We start from the raw sequence: 7279 nt of genomic DNA on the forward strand, positions 1-7279 counted from the left end.
ATGAATTACATTTTAAACACATGATATGCTAAACTAGATTATCGGTTCTCTTATTTAAAATGAATTACATAAGTTCAGAAAAGAACAGAATAATGTCATGATCAGAATATTTCTGTATCGCTAAATTTGTTTAGATGTAATCATTTGAAATAAGTACTCTACAAAGAAATAATGAATTATAATATCAATAGATAACCAAAATAAAAATAACAAAAGATACGAAACACTTTAATCTTGTTTCGGTTAATTAGGAAAGCAATTATTTCTTTATTTTAATTGAAACCATGATCAGTCATTAGCAAAAGAAGGTCCGGTAAGCGGTTATTACGGCCTTAAATTTGCAGTACATCTGATGAAAAAAAATTGACATTTTTTGTACACTTTAGTGGTTTTTTTTATTTGTTTAAATTGGAAATTGTTACAGGCTTGGACTGACTTGGTCATTACAAAACGCTAAAGTTTAAGCAAACTATGAAAAATCTATCAAATATGCCCTTTGTTGTTACTTTTCAGATGGTTTTTGTCTAAAATTATAGTGGCCACATTCGCGTTCAATGTCAACATTTTCTGCATTGTTGTTTTTGGTTTTTTGTTGCACTTCAGTGTTTCTGTTGTTTCGTTGTTTTCCTTTACAGTTAATGTGGTTACCTCGGTTTAAGTTTGTAACGCGGATTTGTTTTTTTCTCAATCGATTTATGACTTTCGAACAGCGGTATACTACTGGTGTCTTTTTTTTACATAATGTATAATGTATTTTCAATAAATACAACATATATCTAAATATTAAGAATGAACACTAGTATAGCCACTTTCATTTTAGAACAGACACGTCTTACAATTAGCACACATGTTTAAATTGTAAAGATATCAGTATATTTGCATGAAATAATGATGCTAGATATGATTCATGTCCATTGTATAATCAAAAACGTTCCATATGTATGTAACAAATTAATGCTACTTTACGATAAACATGATAGATAACTAAAAGTTAACAATTTAACAACTTTGTAAAACGCTATATGTTTTGGCCAAAAGGGGGTCTTACCGGGACTTCTCCTTTCTAACGTTTTGTTCATAAGGATCGGTTATTTTAATTTTTTTTACAATTATAAGAGATAACACATGTTAAAAATAATATATATTTTATTGGCGAAGTAAGATCACGGCTTCTGTCGGTTACCAACCCATGAACAAAGGATCTTTGGGTAACCGTAAATTAAAATTATAAATCAAATCTTCAAAATATAATAGATAATTAAAATTGAAATAAAACTAAAATGTAATGAAATTATGAATTAATAGTGTGCTGAATTGAACCCTGGCAACAGATGTCCAAAATCAACATGAAAAACTACGTTTGAAGTGTAAATGAAGAAATGGATTAATGTTCTAAATTAAATAATAATAAATCAAGTTTATCGGTACTGGTGCAGCCTATAAAGTCCGCCGTTCATGACATCTGGCAACAGACGGTCATAAAATCATCTTTGGTCAGTGCATTATTATTGTCAGACATTATCACTTCACCATATGGAGGTCGTAGTTCGGTTAATTGTGTTTACATAAACACAAACGAATTTAGAAGCCGTGACAGGTTTTCTTTAAAGTTGAAGTATATGTACAGACGACACACATAAATCTGTAAAATAAGAACAAAAACAGCAGTATCGAAAATAAAAGGGAGAGGCTGGTTGGGTATCAAGTAATCATGTGTATAATAAATTAAATCAATAGTCTGACCTTAGATCAATATAAATCCTTGAAGATAACGTTTGCAATATTTGTGATGAGAATGCAAGAGCAGTTAATTTATATGTAGTGTAATAAATTTAGACATGCGCGTCTGCTTTGACCTGCTAATGAACTATTGCTGGTCTTCCTCTGATAACGCGATTTAATGGTCGAGCCCTTTAAATCGAATTATAAGAGATAACACATGTTAAAAATAATATATATTTATTGGCGAAGTAAGATCACGGCTTCTGTCGGTTACCAACCCATGAACAAAGGGTCTTTGGGTAACCGTAAATTAAAATTATAAATCAAATCTTCAAAATATAATAGATAATTAAAATTGAAATAAAACTAAAATGTAATGAAATTATGAATTAATAGTGTGCTGAATTGAACCCTGGCAACAGATGTCCAAAATCAACATGAAAAACTACGTTTGAAGTGTAAATGAAGAAATGGATTAATGTTCTAAATTAAATAATAATAAATCAAGTTTATCGGTACTGGTGCAGCCTATAAAGTCCGCCACTAAACAAATTCGAAATTTTCTGTCATAACAGAATGTTTCGAAAATTGTTACCGCCAACCAGTACTATGAAGGTGATTTATTTGAAAATAAAAAACCTGTATGTTAAAGAATCTGACCGCCGTGACTACAAGCTAACAGATTCCCGAAGCCATGGACCTACTTCGCCGTTTTGTGGACAAATTGTATGTGAAAATTTTATAATGTCAAATAAACCTTGCTGTAACCTATACAAAAACAAATTATTTCCGATATCTGATAAATGAACACCGTCTAAAAATAAATCTGGGTTGTCTTCAGATATTTCTGGATATCTAATATAAGCACCGCCATGTTTGATGATATATGTAGCTACTAAACTATTTAATCTAACTCTAGTTCTGTTCAAAGATCTATGTACAATCTCATTCCTGTATTTCAATCTGGGTAAAATTTGAGACCAAACAAATTTTGACTTTGGTAGTAAGACCCGAAGGCAATCAATTACTTTTAAAATATCGTGTCCTTATACACATGACACTTTTTGTCCGATATCATTTCCACCACAGTGAAATACTAATACTTGCGGGGGTTCTTCAAGTGTAAGCAAATGTTTGGCTTTGGGTATTATCTCACAAATCCTCATTCCACTTTTTCCTTGCCACCATATTGTAGATTTTATTCGTTCCAAACCTAAATTTACACCATCGACAGACTTTCTAGCATGTACAAATGTATGTTTGATGATTGAAGAACCCACCAACCAAACACTCTTTTGTTGACCTTAAAGTCTTAAAGTGACGATCAGGCGAGTATTCAAATTTCAAATCAATTATGTACAATATATACAAACAAATAAATGATGACACATATTAAATTTGACTTGCTAACTTTAGCGTTGGTATTCTGATATATCTTTTATAAGCTTTTGATTACCAACGACCAAAATCCTGAATTTCATCATCAGAAAACCCCATTTTCGAAGACTGAGATGCAGCTCCGATCCTAAAACTATGACTTTGAAAATTATCCGATGTAATATTCGCCACATTCAGAGCTTTCTTTAGAACAGCGTTAAACTGATAACGTGTAACATAGTTTCCACCGAAGTGTATGAATGCAGGACCAATGGTTTTGGGCCTGGCAATAAAATATTTCTTTAATAAATGAACAGGACATACATGAGAATTAATTGAAGATATAATTATTAAACTACCTTTGCCTAACTGATCAGTTTTTGAAAATTTAAGGTTGATAGAAACGTTATTGTCTGAAAAACGACAAAGTGTGAGAATGTGCCAGTGATTTATTGACTACTAATTCCCCTATCCTGAAAAAAACAAAATACGCCAAACTAAACAACCCCGAAAACAATAAGGTCTCATATTGTGAGAGACATACAGATGGTAATAGTGAAATCAATTTATCTAAAATCTGTGGTGTAATTGGCAATCTTGAATCCACTCGTTTGTCAAGCCTTTCCATTCCAATTAACATTTTCTTAATTATAAAATTGTGAGTGTTATCAGTAGTATTTAACATTTTACATTTAAAGGCTATACCAAAAATATAAGACTTGGCAGTAGACGGAGCATAACCTCGCACAGATAAATATGCTATAAAGTTACAGATAACATTAAGTGAGGGTGGCCAAACAATGACATGTCCGTGTGAAGATCTAAATTGATCAAATGACCTGACAGCAGTTTCATAAGTGTCACTTGTGTTTGGTGAGATTGACGCCGTTAACAACTTGTTGGATTCAAATTTGAGATCACTTGAAGAAAAGACTGTGGGACCTTTGCTGGTTCGTGTAGCGCCTCTGGTGACATGCGACGAAACCTTGGCCACTGTTGACGAGAAATTGCATCCGCAATACAGTTTTTGTTTGATGTAATATGCATTGCTTTGAACTGAATATTATAAACCATAGCTTTTAAGACTAAAGGACGAAGAATATGCATTACCCTTCTTGATCTAGACGTTTTAGAATTCAAGATATGAACAAGTGCTTTATTGTCAACGTGTAAGATAATTTTCTTATTCGCAATGATCGCATACCACAAATGAAAGGCTAAAACAATAGGCAATAACTCTAAAAATGTAATGTCCTTTAATATATCGCAACCTAACCAATATGACGGCCAAGGAAAGAAAGCCCAATTAGGATGTAAATACGAAGCACATCCACCAAACGCACTCCCAGCACTATCAGTAAATAACTCCATATCAACATTTGATATCCAATCGGAATCGGGAAAATAAAATTTGCCATTAAAACAACCTAAAAATAACGACCACAACCTTATGTCTTCCTTAATTGACGCAGTGAGCCTTATATGGTGCCGAGGATTTGATATTCCTGACATTGCATCATAAAAACGTCTGTTGAATGCCCTACCCGTAGGGATCACTCTCGAACAAAAATTCAAAATGCCTGTTAAAGACTGGAGAACACGTAATGTTGTTCTTTTTTTGCCTAACAAATTTGAAATTATTGTTTTCAATTTCAGCAATTTCTCTTTGGGAATTTTTACAGACATTTCAATTGTATTAATTTCAAGCCCCAAAAAAGTAAGAACATGAGTTGGACCGACGGTCTTGTCATGTGCCAAAGGAACTCCTAAACGATCACATAAACAATCAAATTCACTCATCAGGTTAAGGCAAGTTGAATCAGTCCCCGGGCCTGCAAACAAAAAATCATCTAAGTAGTGTATAACACTTTCCGATCCAGTTTTGTCCTTAAAGATACATTCTAGAAATGTTGAGAATTTCTCAAACGTTGCGCAAGACAGACTACAACCTTGAGGCAAACAGCGGTCCACGAAGTAAAAGTCCAAAAATTTGAAACCCAATAACTCGAAATCATCCGGGTTTACTGGTAAAAGCCTAAATGCCGAGCTGATATCTTTTTTTCCAATTAGGGCGAACTTTCCTTGGCTACCCACCATATCTAGTGCATGGTCAAACGGCGTATAAGTCACAGAACACAAGCCCTTATCAAAATAATCATTTACGCTTAAACCGTGTGGGTATGATAAATGTTGTATAAGCCTCCAAGAACCATCCTTTTTAGGACATAAGCCAATCGGAGACAATCTTAGATTAAAAAGTGGTATATTGTTAAATGGACCAGCTATTCTTCCCAAATTAATTTCTTTCAATAATTTTTTTGCAACTTCAACTTCATTGCCAAAAACAGAAACTAGATTTCTACAATCAGTAGTCATCCTAGGTCCAGTATAATTTAGACGAAAACCTTCCAAAAATCCCAAATATAATTCTGAAGCAACTGTTTTATTACTATAATTTTCCAGAAACTTGCAAAGAACATCAAATTTAATTGGCGTATTAGCGATTGAATGAACCGTGGAAAGGTGGTCGCTGGAATCTGACAGCTGCCCTTGGATTAGCACTCGAGCCTCGTTGCGAACTGTTATTTGGTTGTCCAGCAGCGAATCTAGGACCACGCCTAAAATTAAAATTTGTCTGAGCACCATATCGTGTACAGTTTACCGATGGGTGAATACCTGAACAACGTAAACAACTATGTGAATAATGACAGTTAGGCCTAGTACAGGATCCATTGTTATAATCATAACATTTATACGCATTAGTTACAGGGTTTGGATTAAGATGTGTGCTATCATCATACATGAAGAGTAACCAAAGCTCTAAATCAACTGTTCCCCAGTTACAAGACGGCATTCTTATTTTTTTTAAACGGAATTGCTCGTCATATCTCTTCCAGCCTAAACCGGGAACCCTACTAGCTCCCAGTCGTATGTTACTCATGTATTTCAGAAGCCCTCTTGCCTCTCCCAAATGACTTGACAGGTAAATATCAATGAAAATCAGAAATGCATCAGTCCACTGACTAATACTATTAATCTTGACTGTTGATGCTTTTGGTTTAGATTGTAGAACACCATCTTTTATTATTAAAGTATTAGAATTATCATCAATACATGTAGGTACTGGGTTCGACAATAAACAACCCAGATCAATATATTCACCATTTAAGATTTTTTGTCTGATATTGCAAGAAACATTATTACCCAAATCATTGCTGATGCTAGCAATTTCATGTACAGAATTAACATTAGATTCAAAATTTTGAAATGTACCTTGTTCATTGATGGTTTGTGAATACGACTCTTCATAATTCGGTAAATCCACTGAACTGTTAAATATGGTAGATGGTCCTGATGCATTAGATGTTGTAATTTGCGTCCGTGGCGGCACTACATCATGTTCTGTTTGAGACAGTGCAGCTGTCCTGTCATTATCAGTAACACGGGCTGTTCTCCTTCTTTTAACTCCTTTTCCCCTCGCGACAGTTTTTCCCCTAGGCATCACTAACCTTCCAATAAATAAACACAGTGTAAAATAAAAAATAGTTACCAATCCTAAAATATATGTTTAACTAAATATAAAAGTAAACATGAAATAAACAACGCGATATCTGTGACGGAAAAGAATTGATGATAAATCAATTAATCAAATGTCAATTTAAAGCATTTACCAAATATTTCTTAACGGAAGCATAGTTAAGTATAATTCTCTTAAATAATTTGCAACATCAAATAGCAATTAGGTGTACCATGTATAATTGTATTGTCTAGCCATATTAGATGACTCCCGGCGTGCATCGAATATTAAATATAAATTACATACCTCATAGGAAGTTGCCAAAATAATCTGCATAACAAAATGCAATTAGCGTGGATAGCATCAACATTAGATGCCTCAATAAAAGACAAAGCAATAATGTGAATGAAACTAAAATTAAATTAAATTAAAATCATAATTCGTTATATAGACATATAATAAACATAAACAAATAAAATCGATTGAATGTATTAAAATTAATATCAAGTAATCATGTGTATAATAAATTAAATCAATAGTCTGACCTTAGATCAATATAAATCCTTGAAGATAACGTTTGCAATATTTGTGATGAGAATGCAAGAGCAGTTAATTTATATGTAGTGTAATAAATTTAGACATGCGCGTCTGCTTTGACCTGCT

The 7279-nt window shown here is 33.2% G+C and overlaps 1 pseudogene; it reads right to left on the minus strand.

Moving 5' to 3' along the window:
• Positions 1–1942: 1942 nt before the first annotated feature.
• Positions 1943–4038, minus strand: LOC139527348 (uncharacterized; annotated as a pseudogene).
• Positions 4039–7279: the final 3241 nt, after the last annotated feature.

Source organism: Mytilus edulis, chromosome 6 (assembly GCF_963676685.1).
Source record: "Mytilus edulis chromosome 6, xbMytEdul2.2, whole genome shotgun sequence".
In the NCBI taxonomy this organism is placed as follows: Eukaryota; Metazoa; Mollusca; class Bivalvia; order Mytilida; family Mytilidae; genus Mytilus; species Mytilus edulis.